Source organism: Thunnus albacares, chromosome 21, assembly GCF_914725855.1.
Source record: "Thunnus albacares chromosome 21, fThuAlb1.1, whole genome shotgun sequence".
NCBI classification, from domain to species: Eukaryota; Metazoa; Chordata; class Actinopteri; order Scombriformes; family Scombridae; genus Thunnus; species Thunnus albacares.
The window spans coordinates 13,604,464-13,621,982 of NC_058126.1; the positions used below are offsets into that span (position 1 = coordinate 13,604,464).

The window sequence follows — 17,519 nt, forward strand, 5'->3', positions numbered from 1 at the left end:
CCAAGAGGAGAAGATTGATATAACTCTGATATTTCTGTCTGTCAGATTAGCTGACAGTTAACTTATTTAGAAGAAAGGCTGGAAAAAGAAGTAAAAAACTAGTCTGGGTCTGTCCAAAGATAAATAAATCCACCGATCAGCACCTCAAAAACTCCCTAATAAACAAATTATATCTTGTTGTTCAATTCATACAAACACTGAAGTGTAAATATGACTAGTTGTGGTTTTACGGGGGATTATTCTGCTCTACTCATCTTTCTTGGCCACGTGTAGTGACCTCTTGGAGTATTGTCGTCACTACGAGGTTGTCAGGAAAACAGCACAAATGATCATTTTTACACTTAGATTGTTGTACAGATTTTCTTTTACCTTTCTACAGAGCTAAGTAAGCTGTTACCTCCTGTTTCCTGTTTTCATGCTACGCTTTAAGGGATTGATATGAGACAGGTATTTGTCTACTCATGTAACTCTTGGAAAGATATTCTATTTTATTCTATTCTTTTATGCAATTACTCTTGGCATAATCATAACAAAATCAGACAAGTTTCATGGATTTTCCAACATGAGTGTTTGAAGGACATTTAAAAAAAATTGAATTGAGGTTTAGCTATTTGTTATGAAAAGTCACTCAATTAAGGCCGATGATACAAGAGAGAATGAAAGCAGTCTCTCTTTTTAATGAGAATTAAGAGGTTTGAATAAATATATCAGCTCCACAATTATGGGTGCAGTGGACAGCTGAAATGTAGGCAGATGTCAATTGAGAAACTCGTGTAAAAACCCACTTTATCAAAGAGAGAGAGAAGGAGCTGAAGATAGAGACAAAAGAGAGGTTGGAAGAGGGGGGAGAAAATTAAAGACTGAAAAAGGAGGGTGGGATGGAGAGAGAAAAACATAAAGCGATTCTGAGATTTCTCCACATGCTTTTCCCTGATTTGCTGAAATTCATAATCCTCTCTCTTCTTTCCCACACCCAAGATCCTTTCCCAGCATCCATAATTCTAAGCACCGAACCAATCCCCCTGTTCATTTTAAAACTCCATTGTTTCTTATCGCGCTGAAAGTGTTTGCAACAAACACCTCAGTTCGTTTTGTTGCTGTTTTTTTCCCCCATCGCTCACCGTTTTTTGGGCTTTGAATCGAGCTCATGCAGTGACCAAACCCTACGAACGACCGGCGTAACACACACACACACACACACACACACACACACACAACACAGTGTAGCAGCCTCTTTCTCCGCTGCTAAATATACACTGTTACACTCATCTCTTGTTATATTTTTAATGGCTCCAGTGCACTCATGTTGCAAAGTCTCTCCAGGCCAGATTCTTTCTCTTCCCCTCTCTCCTCCACGGCCCTTATCCCTCTCGCCTCGGGGCACTCGCAGGCCTGCCGAAAGAAATCACCCCCGCATCACTGGAGACATGCAGCACCCCCCCCCTCGCTGCTAAAATAAACTCCTCACCTTCCCTCTGTATTGTTAGCCCATCAGTCTCGCTTTCAGGTGAACGGGGCTGTTTCTCCTGCGCTCTCAAGCTTCCTTTGTGGGTTATTTAAAATCAGTGCAAATGAAAATGGTGGTTCATGCTTAAGTTGAGCATCGTGCTAAAACAACGGAGAGATGATTTTTTTTAAGTTAAAAGCTATAGGGTCACATCATGCACCTTGCAGTTGTAGTGTGTTCCCTTTCTTCTTCTTTGTGTGGCAACAAATTTGACACATATAGACTTGGAGGGATGAGGAAAGCATAACGTGGTCACAGACGAGTACAAGTGGATTTGTTGCAGCAGTTTTGTCCCCGTTGGTGTCCTGGGCAGAGCTCCTCCATTACACGAAGCTCCATGCAGCTGTTCCAAAATGGCTGCTTCTGTGTTTCCGTTTGTCTGGTGTCAGAGGACTGAGCAGGGAGGAAATATGTGCTGCTGCGGATGCATACAGATTAGGATTAGAGCGTGAGCTGCAGCGTTGGGGCCTTTGTCATTAACAGGCAGTTTTAATCAGGGTCTGTCCCAGGGCTCTGCTGCTCGCCTCAGGAACCCTGCAATCCTCAGAGAGCAGGAGAGGCAGAGATAGAGGGAGAGGAAGAAACAAGAAAAGAGGAATGACAGGCGATACAGGGAGGAGGAGAGGATGAGGAAGAGAGAGAGAGAGAGAGAGAGAAAAGAAAACGAAGACCCCATAGTATCATTGGGAAAAGGGTGGGGGAGGTAGCGTGCAGAGCGAGGAGTGCTGGATGTGTTTCTGCATCTACATGCTCTGTATATCCTGTAGTAGGCAAGATGGCTGCTGGATGTGCTGTGCTCTTCATTACGCTCTCACTATGAGCTATTGATTTTGCTCCGGCCCGGTGTCTGTGTATTATTTAAATGTTAAGATGTCAGTGTTGGTAATCACAGGCTCCATTAAAAGGCGGGCAAGCACGGCCACAGCCACAGACCTGCAGAGAGCCCAGGCAGGCGGATGAATTATTAAGGAGAGGATGAGGTGGTGGGACATTTCCACCGTCGCCCTCGCGAATGTCATCCCACTCAGCCGGGAGACACACAGGCACAGGCTGGCTTGACAAAAATCGACAGTGACTTCCTCCTCCCCCCACCCGGAACCGGTTTGATCCTGATTGCAGACACTGCAGCTGGCAATTTCCAGAATAATCTGCAGCTCCAGCCCTGCCTGCCCTGCCCCCCACAGATCCGCCAGCTCTTCCCACCCCCACCCTGCCTTGTGCCCCGGCATCCTCTACGGCCCTCCAGCAGCATCGATAATATGGACAGGAGGAGAGGCCTTTGATTTGCTGAATCAGAGGATCCCATCTCACCACCACTGTGTGTGTGAACATGTAGATGAGAGAGACACAGAGTGTATACATGGAATCTAACGGGGTGCCAATAAAGTCAATAAAGTGACAGCATTTTTTCACATATATTTTCACAAAAACAAAAATAGGCAGTTCGCAGCTGAGATAAGAGCATATTAATGAAAAACAAAGACACTAGTACATAAAAGTTTATGGGTTTAGTGTAGATATTTGTATATTAATCAGTAAATATGATTAACAGATCAAAATTACTGGCCTGATGACATCTTTTCATGCCATTACAACCTTCAAAATGTCAAAATTCTTCATCTGCGTTTATATTTTACTATCATGCATCCGCCCATTATGTGCTTTAATGTTTATGATTTGATCGAGGTGTCAGAAACAATTACAGCGTCTTCAACACCCTAGCTTGTTTTTATGATGTTCATCTGGAATAACATCAGCATTAAAACACTGATTGGGATGTCACTGACAGTACTCTGGAGTGTGATGGAAATTGAATTAAAACAGAACGGCTCGTCGTTCGACTGAAATTGAGAATAAAATGGAAGCAGCCAACAACTTTGGGGTGTCACTTAGATAGTGTTTTCTGTCATTCATCAAAGCCCCCCCCCCTCATTACGATGCATCATTTTATAGGCCGCGCAGGGCTTGAGGATCGATTGTGAACACTGGTAAAAGTTCTAGCTGCCTTAATAGATAGGCTTTGTCACTCACTGCTGGTAAGAGGAAACCTAGAGAGCGAGGCTGTCCTCCCACATGCACGCTGCTTATAAAACAAAAATAATTGTCCTATCAGAGGGCTTTTCCCCTCCGAGTCAAGTTTATTAATATAGCTCCTCATCACAATAGTGTTTCTTAAAGATCAAGCCTTGCTAGATCTAACTAATGAACAGATACCTAACAGACAAGTAGCAATCACTTAGGATTCTGGCTTTGTAACATGAAATCCTTAAATGTTTGACAAGATCCCTGCCTAACTTAAGAATGATCGTGTAACTATCAATGAGGCGGATGTTCATATGTTGTATAGGAATTATTGTACTTTAAACAAACACTCGCTATAAAAGGATGAAATATCTGCGACTGCTTCCTAGCAGTTTTAATTTAAAGCCGTTTTTTTTTTTTAAACATGACTTAAAATGCAAACACAGCAAGATGTGTACATAAGAAAAGAGATAATTATTTGACATTATGCATGTGAGTACATTTTAATTTGCTTGCTTTATAATAAAAGAGAATGAAAAAATAGGTTCAACAACTGTATGAATCCAGTAGGTTTTTAACAGATGAGTTTACTGTTATGTTTGCACTGGACAAACATCCCCCTGCAAAATACAGGAAGTGCTCAGCCTGCATCCTTCAGCTATTTTTTGCAAACTAGCCATTTATTTGTGCAGTTAATAATGACATTAGGGTTTTAATAATGGAGTGAGAATATGGAACAATGCCCCATACTGCATGGCCAGAATTTATACAATATCCTCACGAGCACCTCTGACACAGTGACAGAATGCATCAATGTTGGGGTGACTAGAACGAGTCACTATTTTCCCCAGAAATGGAGAGTAATTTTCTCTCTATTTGAGATACTAGGTCTCAGCACAGATAGACATAATAAGATGTAAATTGGCTGAGGGTTGATGTAGGGGAGGGAGGGGGGGCGCTCACTTGGAGTAACATGAACAGCAATTAATCATGGGACAGCCAAGTGTGCATTGTCTCCATGGATGTAGGCTCAATCTGCTCTGCCGACCACAACATTATCAACAAAACACCAAAAACCTTGACCAGGGCAAGTCCAGACTGACTACTGTGGACTTTAAGTTGGTTTTTTTGGTGTTTTTTTTTTTTTTTTAAAAAAAAGCATATAAAGCTACCTTTTTGAATTAAAATTAAAATAGCCAAATAGTTTGCATCTCCAGCATGTTTACATGTGACTTTACAAGTGACTCTCATTTAAAAACATGTAATATTTTGCGTGCTTTAGCAATAACTGTTAAAACAACAGTTCTGCAGACTGCTAAAATTACTGTATGTCCGCCAAATTACAAGAGGCACAAGCATATGCTATTGTAATGTTTGTGAGTATCCCATTCAGCATTGACATGTTCGGGGCTTCAAATTATTTGTGGCTCATCCAACTCAAAGCCTGTGATGTTTACAAATAGGCTGCGGACTTAATGGGACTTGAGGGAGTCAATTGAGTCTTTGTGCTAACTGCTAAGACCACATAGAAAAAGAGAGAAAGAAAGAGTGGGAAATAAAGAAGGTGTGTGCACATTAGTGCGAGTGTGCACACAAATGCGGGATGTGTACACAGTGTTTACTTTCCTGTTCTTGTTCTTGGGGTAATTGGCGGCAGGCCTGGCAGGACCGGTCTTGAACTGTCCCTAAATGTTGTTCCCTATTATCGCTTTGGAGGGATACAGGCAGACATCTAGGGAACCATTTCATCCTCAAAAAAAAACAAAACAAAAAAACCCCAGCATATGTATAAAAGCTCTGGTCTTTATTGGGAGCAAAGGAAAATTGACAGTGATTAAAAAATGCTGTTCATTTTATTTTTTCCTCTAATAGATTGACTAAGTTAAGTTGCCTTGAACTTACGTAACGTCTCTGGTGGATTGGACCTGCAGTGAGGCCATGTGAGTGGGGGAATTCAATGAGTGAGTCATGTCTAGAGAGCAGTGTCTTTTTAATCCTGGAGGCTGAGAGCAATGGCACAGCAGGACCACCGCACCAGTCAATAAAACACTAACACCTTTCTGGATGGCGAGTGATGAGGGTTACACCCAAAAAATACACTTGTGCATGCCATTTGTTTTTCATTGTGGGTTTTAATTAGACTAAATAGCAAAAGATTAAATCAACACAAAAACAAAAGCATATACATTAAATATTCATACAGTATAAACTGAAGCATTGATTTATTATTGTGTGTTAGGGGGTTAAGCCACAGCTGACATGCGCCTTCTCAAAAACTACACAGTTTCTGATGCATGTAGAGAGTGTTGAGAGTGAAGATAACATGAAGAACGTTAAAAAAAAAAAAGGCTCAGTCGTCGTTCTTCATTTTAGCCGACGATACAACTATCTGCCACCTCAGAAGCCTTAAGGTCAACATGAGCCTCTTCAAAAGTGTAGCTATGTGTCGGCGCTACGGCGCCTACGGCTATACCACGTGGCGACCACAAGAACTGTGCTTGGTCAGCTTGTGCTTTTGGTGATTTGTTGTGAAGCGAAGACAACATGAAGCTAGTTTAAAAAAGCTACAGCAATCTTCTTTTTTTTTTCCTCCAGTAACACACATCGAACAAAAGCATCTCCACTTGCAAACGCCGTGATCACTGTTTTCTATCACAGTGAACAAAAGAGCATATATAATTCAGCGACCGCACAGAATACTGCTGAACTATTTATCAAAGTCTACACTGTAGGTATCTATGGCGGACCCTTGTGTAAAGTATAAATCCAGCTTTGGTGGTTTGGTGTCAATCACCAGCAAGACTCAGAGAAACCCCCCCTAACAAGCTGAAATCAAGTTCAGCAACATTTAGCCTTATCTGGTCAAGGCTCTTCTCTCATATAGCCAGATCTCAAATTCAAATTTCAGTTTGTTTTTCATTGTGTTGCCTTTCAGGTACATGGAAATCCTGACATGGGAGGAAGGAGGGAAGCATCACCATTGAATAAGTGGCATCAAAAAGCTGTGGACTTTGAGCTTTCTTTGGGCCTGAGCTTTTTTTTATTCATATCATGCACAGAGCCTCCTCTACCTGTCCAAAGTTCAAGTTCAGTTGTTTGATGTTAGCTGTCTCGGTGTCCCTAGTGTGTGTGTGTGTGTGCGTGTGTCTATGTATAAGAGTGAGTGGAGAGACAGCCAGAGAAGGTGGGAGTGTGTGTGCCTGTGGCTGTGTCTCTGATGTGACAGTATGTGTGTACACTAGCTATGTAATTTAGTCCTTGTAAATTTATAATTTGGTTAGCCCAAATGCTCTCAGAGTCTGTTGGAATGCTGCCAACCTCATGCTGTGTGTGTGTGCGCGTGTGTGTATGTGAGTTCATTGCTGTTACTACCGCTCTGAGCCTCTAACGCTCACTCTTCCTCATCCTCCTGGCTTCTCACATCAATACACCACAACCTTCAAGCCCAAGGTTGCAAGCTAGCCAGTCCCCCCTCTGCCTGCAACATGACAAGCACCATACCAGTCCTTTCCGCAACTCGTCAGCCTTCCCTGCTTTCAGTGTGACAGTGGTGTATATGGCCCCGCCATCTGTATCTGTGGGCTGTACAGTAATGTAATTGCGGCTTTCAGAGTATGTGTGCAGTAGTGGTGGTGGTGCGGTAACCTAGATGGATGGAGAGCAGCTCGCAGCGCTCGGCTTAGGTAATCAGCTGGAGTGCTGGCATGGGCAGAACAACACCTGCTGCTGAGGGGAGTAGCCAGCGCTAATTGCGGGAGAGTGATGGGGGCCTAGCCTCTGCAGACGCCACCGACAGTTCAGCCTAATGCAATTAGCCGCCATGTTCTCCTCCAGCAAAATTGTATTATGGTTTTTACATTTAATTTAGCCCGCGCAAAATGAAACGGTATCAGAGAAGAGAGATAATGAGAGCAAACTGATATTGAAATCTGCACTGTGTTGGGAGGCTATTAATGAGACAATGAAACACTGTGGCTGACAACATGGTATACTGTGGTAAAACAGCTTAATAGTGTCATTAGGAAGATCTTGCATCGTGTTATTGCTCCAAGCCAACAAGGTGGCAGTGAAAGCTTATATTTCCCTCCCTCCTCTGTGCTTCCTCTGCTCCTTTTAGACATTTTCCAATATTGATTGAATATTGATCATCAACTTGTTTTCTTTTCTACGTTTTATTGATGACGAAACTCATCTGTTGGAGTGCATGTTTATGAGGGTTTCCTATTGATCTTCTTAAATGGCCTCTTCCTCTTGTCTTACTGAATGTAGCTATTTCCGATCGACAAACAGTAGGCTACTTATACAATAAATGCTAATATTCCTATTATAAATATTCCTCGCTGATCTGTAGTTTTACTCAGTGGTCTGGCTTATTTAACCACATATCAAAGGGAATTTTGTGGTTTACTGCTGTGTGGTTGTGGAGGTGATAGCAGGGTCTTGGCCCTATTAGAGAGAGCTTCTTTGAGGCTCCAGTCATCTAGCTCAGCTAAAGTAAAAGCAGTGCAGAGAGAGACGAGCTGCTGCAGTGTGACTTTGCTCCTCTCCCATGCTTTGATTCATTATTCAGCACCCGCGAAGTCGTCCTGCAATCCCACAGCAGCACAGAGAAACACGCATACGCTTATAGACCGAACAGACGCACACATACACAGAAAGTACAAACACAGATCTTGTAAACGTGTAAAATGCAGAAATCCACACAAATATGAATAAAAAGATGTCCATGCTTCTACTGTACGTTTAAAACATGAACAACATAGTTGAATATAAATACATGATAAAAGCATATACACACACACACACACACACACACACACACACACACACACACACACACACACACCAGCACAGACACACATAGACACACACACACATACATACACACTGCCCCCTTCTGCCAGCAGGGCCGGCCTGCATGCTGTATGGAAATGTTTCTCCTAATGACTCCGTAATGACAGCGACTTATGTCCTTACCATAGTTGATTTGTTTCCTGGGTTTTAAGAGTAGATTATTTCCATGGTACAGACTTAGCGTAAGCCGTTCAGAAACCACAAGCACTGCACTTCAGCCCCGGTTTGGGATTTTAGCCAGGTCTAATCAGATTAAAGCACTGTTTTTCCCCCCTCTTCTCCTTTTTGAAACAACATGCCACACTGCTCTCTCAGTCCTGCTACATGAGCCTGAAGAAGCGGGCCAAAAACAAATTGCTTTTAGTGGAGGCTGACAAGTAGTTGTGTAGAGAAAATAAAAGGTTGTTTGGAGCAGATTAATTCTCCTTCACAGGAGAGCCCGGCTGCATGGCTGCCGTGTGCATTCTTCCCTCAGTGACGGGGAGAAGATAGCTTCTTTGGGGAAATTCAAAGAGGAGAGGAGCTCATTGTTAAAGACTTAGCCGGACTGGAGGATAGGCTACTTTGTGAACGAGATAAAAGCTAAATAAACTAGCTATATCCATATCTACTATACAATAATAGCATGTTGCTATGGTTAATTCAAACCGACTCAAGCTGGTATTATCCTCATCCCACAAAAGACGACCGTGTTAGACAAAATAGCCCAGTGTAGATTCAAAATCATCTCCAACCTGCTCCTCCAGTGAACACATTCCAACTAATAACCACGCTTGATGTTCTCATCCCATCTTATATCATCTCCCTGTTCTGCAAACCCTGTTGAGCAAATATAATTTCAGAGACATTCTGTTCTCATTAGTTTCACAGTCATATTACAAATAGAAAAGAAACAGCTGTGGAAATATATTTCTAGTGGATAATAATACATCACGCCTCTGGACTTAAGTGGTTTTGTTCTTGCCGGTGGTTTATGGGAGAAGAGTCCTGACTTCTAACCTGTGAAGGGTGCTCGCTGGCCTGACCTGGATCCTTCAGCATGAATTAAGTGAACAATGGAAGAGCCGGCTGAATGATGGCTCCACGCGCCTTTGTGCCTCTGTTACAAAACCATTCCTAAAAGGGCGGCCTAGATGACACACTCTCTAGAAATCGATCACATTTACTCAGCCCCTGGGCCTTCCAAAAGCTGGATTTAGAGCAAAAAAAAAAAAAAAAAAACAGAAGTAAAATGGTAAAAGCAGAATGAAATGAAATCCCCTTTGCATTTAAAAACAGAATGGAACAAAAATGAATAAGGGTGGGTGAAGAGAAATGCCCTGGTCCAGGTCTACTTTGCAGACTTCGACGCGCACTCATGCGGCAAATTTCATCAGCAGTAGCCCTATTGATTTTTATCCCTGGAAATATAAGACCAGGGAAGTCGGGCACAGAGATATCCATGGATGTTTGGGCTGGTTATCTGCTCCTCTCCCTTGTCTCTGCCTCCTTCCTGGGAGCGTGAGCAAACCAATGCTCTCTCAATTGTCTAACAATACTCGGCTAACACAGAGGCTGAGCTTTACAGACATGATACTAGATTGAAAAGACAGACCTTGAATCCAGCACTGGGAAAAAAAAAATCAATATTTCTATTGTATCCACTGATTCCAGTACAATCAAACACAAAGCAAACAAAATCTACACTAACTTAGCTTTTGCAACTGATGGTTTAACTTACCATTTAAAATGCTTTCATATCAAACCCTTGAAACATAAATAAACAAATTCAAGAGTGGAGAGGCCTCATATACCTGTCAGGATCGGCCTTTAAGTGGAATGTAAAAGGAGATGCAGGCCTTTGGCTCTGCTGTGCACAAACTCTCTCCATTTCCAGCCTGACAGTGTGCCACGGCGCTCAAAAGCTTCAAGGCCCAGTCTCTGTGACAGGCCCATCTCCTGCTAATGGGTCACATGACCATTAAAGCACAGAGGGAAAAGGGCTACAGATCAGTTGCACTGCAGGTTGGATTGTTTCACTGTTTGGTTTCAAGATGGGACTGTAAGCCTCAGCGGTGTGCAAGCTGAGAGCTGGAGGCGGCGCGGACTGTTCGCCATGCCTCTGAAGAGGACAGAGGAGCAGGACGGGGCTCTTTAGTCTCCAAACACAAAGCATGAGTCACTGCACTGAAAGGAACTGGGGACACAGAAGCCAGTTAGAGTTCTATTCTGTTTGGCCTGAAGCTTTTCATAAGCCTGGAATAAAGAAAGGAGTGTAGCTGCTGTAATACTGGACTGCCTAATGGGAGTCAGCCCCGAGTTTCTAATGCTTACTCTAAAGAAATTAAAACCCAAGTGACCTTAAGGCAGCGCTGTCTGGGTTTATACAGGGTCAAGGTTAAGCTAGGGTGTCCAGTTATACTGCTCAACTTCCAGACACAACCCAGTCCATCTGCTTCAGGTCTGACCTCGCTTTCCATCACAAACACGGAGAAAATGACACGTCAAGGGGCGTCTAAGCAATCACTCCCCCTCCAAATAAAGGGAAGTGATTTCATAATGGTGCCCTATCAGACCTCCACGCGTCGGGGTTATCTGTATGACAAAGCAACTTTCCTATTTTATACATTTTCATGAGCCGGCCAGGAGAGGTGGATAAAAGAGAAGGGTAGCGGTTGGTGACCTCGGGGTCAGGGGGTAGAGGGCTCCAGCTGGTCACACTACCTCCTCATTGACTGATTCCACATCCACCCTATTGTGTTTGGCGCGTGTCCATTGTTCTGCAGCAGCATTAAAATGCATAGATTCCTGTCAGCCATTTCACTGCTAGTTGACCTTATTAGTTAAGGTGGATACATAAAACATGAAGTTTAGGATCATTAGATATATGCGATTCACTTAAAGGGATGATAGTCAACGGTGAATATAGCTGCGATATCTAAAGAGATGCTCAGTATTCATAGCGCAATCAATAAAACATACAGTCTGTCGTTATACGGGGTGATAGCAAACAAATCCTTGATGTAGGTGAGGAGATATATTCAAACAATAAACCGTGGTATAAACGCCTCTGGAAATTCGTTGTGCTCTATGGAATCTCCAGGCAGCCTATTGTAGGTACTTGCCACCCTGCCCCCACTCTCCTCTCTATTTTTCTTCTCTGCACGCTTCTTGCAGAGCACACACAGACACACTGCAGCGAGTGAGAGGAAGAGAGGAGAAGAAAAGGGGGAGAGGGGAGGAGAGAAGAGGTGCTGATACTCAGTAATTGAGGGGCAACCCTGTCACAGTTGACCTGCAGGAGAGCAGGGATAAAGTACATTCCATTTTCTGTCTGCTATCCTGGGACTGACAGCCTGCAGAGTCCCAGGTCTGACAGACCTAACTGAGGGCTGTCACCCTCAGCACACATATCTCATAGCATACAACACCCATTTCTAGCTTGTGTTCTTACTCACATGCACACATATACTGTACTAAACACAAGCATTAGATCGGCTTCTGTCTGCAGGTTTTCCTGCGGATCAAAATTTACACTACGCTGACAAATACGCAATATATGTGTTGGATATATAATCAAAGATGCACCTGACAAGATGAAAGGCATGCTCATGATGCCCTGTGTGTTATACTGACTTTAATTTTATCTGCAGCTGAAAAAGCCTTGATACATCTATTTTAAATATCTATTATCTCAACAAGGTCCTGTACTATATCAGGGCACTAGAAGGTTTTGTGGAAATAGACTGAAATGACAGCACTGCCTATTTTAGAGACACTCTAATGCTTCTCTAGTAAAAACAAAGTACCGGCGCTCATCACCAGAAGTGCATCTCCCAAAAAATGGGGCTGATCCAGTGACGGATAAAGGGAGTATATTTAGACCCCCAGTCCCTGCCCTTTGTGTCTTCCTGATTTGTTCTAATGTGGGAGCCTAATCCAGCAAAAGCAGATTATACATGTATTAAATTCCTTAAAATTGCAGTATTTTTAATACCACATTTGCAGTGCAAATGCAATGGAAGCAGATTAGAAAATATAAACCTCCCCAAACTGTGTCTCTGTAGCGCTTGACATGCGAGCAAAATGAACCATGTAAATGAAAATGATGTTCTCAAAAAGATATTGTTGCACTGATGATGATCTATGTTTGTAAGAAAGTAAGAAGAAGAAAATACACCCACGCAAAAAAAAAAGTTAGTAATTGCGAGGAGTGCTGACATGTGCTATGTGCGCGCAATTGATTGTACACTGTGATTGTGCACTGTGACCCAAATAGTAGCACGAAACAACAAAAAGGTTTTCCAACTTTACTTATGTTACTTTACTAAATCAATAGAATATCACTTTGCCATTTCCACAGTCGTTTCTTGCTTACAGTTTTCTCCATCTCATGAAAAACCCTCAAGTGAATTACCACCAAATGGGAACATGGAAGTGGGTAGAAAGAACAATTCGGCTGAGTTTCTGCCTTACAGCCTTCTTGCATGTAGTCTAAATCACTTTTTGCATTAATGGATTTTGAGGGAAAAAAAACCCCTCCTCATTCACAATGACCCACTAAACCAGCCGTGTAAGAGACGGAAAACTGAAAATAATTTAACTGGTGTTTACATGACTTGCAAATGATTTTGGTGATGAGACAACCAGAGAGAAGTCGTGGATATAACTAGCAGAATTGAACACACACTCGAAATGAAGGCCTCTACATTATACACAGAGTCCGCCTCTCTACACCTGACCCAGTGAGTGTCCTCTCAATGACAATATGGCCACCCCCACAAGCCGTAGCCTGGCCGCCATAATGACACAATGTACCCATCTGCCCTTCAAACCAACCCAGCAGCATGAGGCTGACCTGTGTGTGTGTGTGTGTGTGTGTGTGCGCATGTGTGTGTGTGTCCCATCTGCCCTTTCAGCCAGGCAAGCAGCATGAAGCTGACCTCTGACCCTTAGGATTACGGTTCCACCATGTGCCAGTGAGCAGGGTGATGAGATTGACCTATGTGGGCTGCTGCTGCTGTGTGTGTGTGTGTATATTACAGATATCTGACAGCAAAAGCTCCACCTACCAACACACACAGATGAAATACTGCTCACACTGCTCACTTTCAGATCCATAAATCAATGTCTCTCTTTTCTAATGAGTATGTTGTTAAATTTGTTGGTATGAAGTGCTGATTGAAAAGCTTTCAATCAATCAGTTTACATGCATGTTCAACAGTGTGTGTGTGTGTGTGTGTGTGTTTGTGTGTGTAGATGCGTTAACACAAGTACCTCTCTAGTGGGTGATCTAATGTGGGTCTGAGGACAGGCAGCCATCCTGAGCTCTGACACAACCAATCATCGCAAAGCCAGTGTGATCGCCTTGGCAACCCCTGTCACCACATAGTTTATCCGGAGCGTCCTCCAATCAGGGAGCACCACAGCCTCTCTAAACTCCTCCCATGGGGTTGGGGAGGAGGTGCCCGCCGTTGGTGCAGAGCCTGCTGCATGAGCGGATGCTCTAATCTGGATCCAGTGAGGAGAGGATCACTAATCCCAGATTATGGCTCTTTGGGATTAAGACATGCTGATGCACAGGTTTGCACTCACCTCCAACCCCCCCGTCGAACCTCTCAATCTGGTTCTCTGCTCTGAACCTCAAACCTCACCCAGAGGACTCCATTAAAGTCGGAGCAGTGGCAACAGTGTCGGTGCCTGAAATGAGATGTCTTGTTAAAGGTCTTGGCATATTGGTCTGAACAATTCGGAGCACACCTGCTGTCTGGTTTTAGATGTTTTCTAGCTGTTTGATGTTATAGCACAAGTGTATAGAATGATTTGTGGCTTGTGGATGCTCTGAATTGTCCGCGCACTGAAGGCAATGGGTTAGCGGAAATGAAAGTTTCTCTCTGTCGCTGCTATCTGACTGAGCACAATTGACGGGGGAATCAGGGAGGGAGGTAAACAAAGCAAAGCAGACACTCCACCTCTACGGGATGGCAAATCACCATGCTGATACCTACTACATGTCACACAGAATAAAAGCAGGGACAACACAGGAAACAGCTCAGGCGAGACGAACACGAAATTTCATGAAAATGTTTTGCAGATCTCTTTGCCACTCATAAGAAATTCAATCTTTGCTGACAGCATTTCTCAAAAGTGTGTTTCGATATCGGAAAATGCTCCTGAGCTACTGGAACAAAGTAAAAATATTAAACTTCAGTTCAGTAGGATACATCTGTATGTCGCACGATTCCCTCTGCCGAAAAAGAAGCAGCACAGTTTGATTTATAAGTGACAGTCTTCGGGATTTTTAAACCCCCACCACGAGTTTATCATGAGGCCAAATTATTTCTGCGCACAGAGAAATATCAGGAGAGAGAGGTGGGAGACAAAAAAAAAGAGGGAGGGAAAAGAAAAATGGTGGCAGGGGGAAGAAATAACTGCTCAAATATTGTTCATTACAATAATTCATACATCACACGGTGGCGTGTAAATTAGGACCTTGGAGTCAACACGCGGACAAATAATTAAGTTGAAATATTAATGATGAAATGTCCTCACAAGTGTGCAGCTCATGATCAATTTGGGGTTAATGAGTCGTTTATCTCCGTCCAATCCCGGCTCTTCCCCTGCCAGTGCTGTGCTGCCGGGGCATACACATGGCGGGGTCTTCCATATAGTGTGGATAAATGTGCAAATGATCCCCTAAACTAAATCAATTTATCCTGCACGGTCGATTTTTGCACGGTCGAGGAAATGGAGACAGTGAGTGTGGAAAGGGGAGCCACAGCCAAGTGCTGGTGCAGGTAAAGTGCGTTGTAACGGAGCCAAAATACTGTCAAAATAAGTCAGCGATGTGCAACCATGTGCCATTAAAGTACAAGAGTCTGCAGGTTGTCATTCCGAGCAAAAACTACACGAGGCGATTTCAACGAGCAGTTCCTCTGCTCCGTTTGAAGTCGTGTTATCAGTGAAATTGCCTGGTGTAGACTTCAGTGGGGATGAAAACTCACAGCCGATCACAGCGCATGGTTCCCCAATTTCCTCCTCTCTGATTTTCAGAAGATTTGGGCCTAAAGCACTGGCCTTGTCCGAAAGCACAAACCGGTGAGACTAAAGAGAACAATCAAATGTTTGCTGTTGTTTTTTTATTCTCAGTGGTGGATCATCCGTCTCCATGCTGACTCAGTAACTGCACTGTGCTTGCCTGGGGCTATATGAGTGTGTTATTGTTTGTGAGTGTGTGTGACATGATGCCCGTTTACACTGGACGGCATCTCATCTTTCTCTCTTTTACTTGTTAGGGACCTTCCTTCTTTTTCTGAAGCTGATTAGTCCTGACCTGAGCAACCTAGTGCTGCTATATCCAATCAGCCTAATCACTCAAACTCTTGCCTTCCCCCACCTTCTTTGCGCTAATGTGCTTTCCCTGCTCTAGTGACTTAGCACTTAAGAGCTAGGGGGGTCACCGCTTCAGGAAAACCCTGTTAAAACTTCTTACCCACAAGCAGAGCTGTGATGCTGTCCTTCAGTTTCGCAGACAGCTGGGGCATTTATGAAGAAGTAACCAGTGCCATCCATAGTTACCCTTATTTACTCATATGAGCGGTGGATAACCCAGTTGCCAGCATGCCTTTGTATGAATTTGCATCACCTCCCAAAGGGCAAGCAAATTAATGAATATTCACACTTAATCTATAGCCCACGGCAGCCATGCATTATTCATGAGTTGTTGCTGTTTTTGTGGTAGCACGCACACATCTCAGTTTTGTCATCGCAAATCATAATTTCATTTTCTCCTCACTTCATTTTCTGCCATGTGCAAGTGATGGCTGCACTTGTTAAAGGCACACAGCAAATCACTGCATGGAACGAGTCTGACTAACGTCTTTAGCACCCCACAGTTTTTAATCTAACGACTAATATAGAGCCCTGTCCTTAACGGAGAGATTCATGCTTCTTAATGCTTACAACAACACTCCTAATCTCAGATTCTGCCTCCGGTTCTCACCGGGTTTTCATGTCAGCGAGGACTCCGGTTGTCACTAAGCTGCAGAAGACTCGGAGCAGCAGCGGTAAAGACATCAGTGAGACAGGTGCCATCTTGAATTATGGCAGTTTGTCGACATGCAAACTAGACTTGGACTCCTGATGTGGTATGTCTGAATGAGCCAAAGCCTTTATGTTTACCATGTCAAGACTCACTCTGCTCACACACATGCACACAAACAGTATATACTTGAAAACAGACCTGATCAGTCATTAGGCTACCGAATAACTCAACAGCAAAAATCAGAATAGGGAAACAGGGTTCACACTCCATTGTCCAACCCAGCGAAAAGGCCCCCTAAAAGGTTTCTGTATGAAGGAGAGAGAGAGTGAGGTGACAGTTTAAAAGCCTTCCTTGACACTCAGGGAAATGGGCCTACCTTCTTCCACACAATTGCACCGACAAGTCAAATTGCATTAGTGATGCACAATGTTTTCATAGGCAAAAAAAAAAAAAAGACACAATAGAGCTGGAATATGGCGCATTGTATTGAGTCAATGTTTGGAGGGCGTTCCTCTTTTATAGGGAAATACTGCAGGACTTTGACATTATCTTTCACAACAAAATAAAATCGACAACTATGTATGAGCTTCAGCTGCAGGCAAAAAAACTGCAAATTGCTTGTAGGGAGAAAAAAAAAAAGATTAATCAACCACCATTAGACATAAATTTGCAGAAAAGCAAAGTATGATAATTTTAGAACCATTCTTTCTTTAGTAGTGTAATCAAAATATTCTTCCAACAATCACTCAAATTTAATCTTCTTTGTAAAACATACACCCGACTCTTGACTTCAAGAGTTCCGTCTTTGTTCTTGAAATAAATTTCTGACTGTCAAGTAGTTATAAAAAGAGGCTTTCTCAAAAATAGTGTGCTCGGCAACACCCAGGCCAAGGAAAAAAAAATAATTGCACTACTTTTTGGTCAAACATGAATATTCAAAATCCCTGAATTTGCTGTGAGAAAATAATTAGGAGTTTATTTTATTATTAGGAGTTATTACTCTGGGGAGGTAAATTCTCAGCGTTGAGAATGCCTTCCATCTTTGGAAAATGCTACGTTAAAAAAAAAAGGGAAATTTATTATCCTGTGAACAGCTAAATTAACCACACACGT

The 17,519-nt window shown here is 43.1% G+C and overlaps 1 protein-coding gene across 1 annotated transcript in view; it reads right to left on the reverse strand.

The window, feature by feature from the left end:
* Window positions 1–17,519, reverse strand: part of LOC122972517 — a 112,577-nt gene that overhangs the window by 18,065 nt on the left and 76,993 nt on the right. The window lies entirely within an intron of this gene.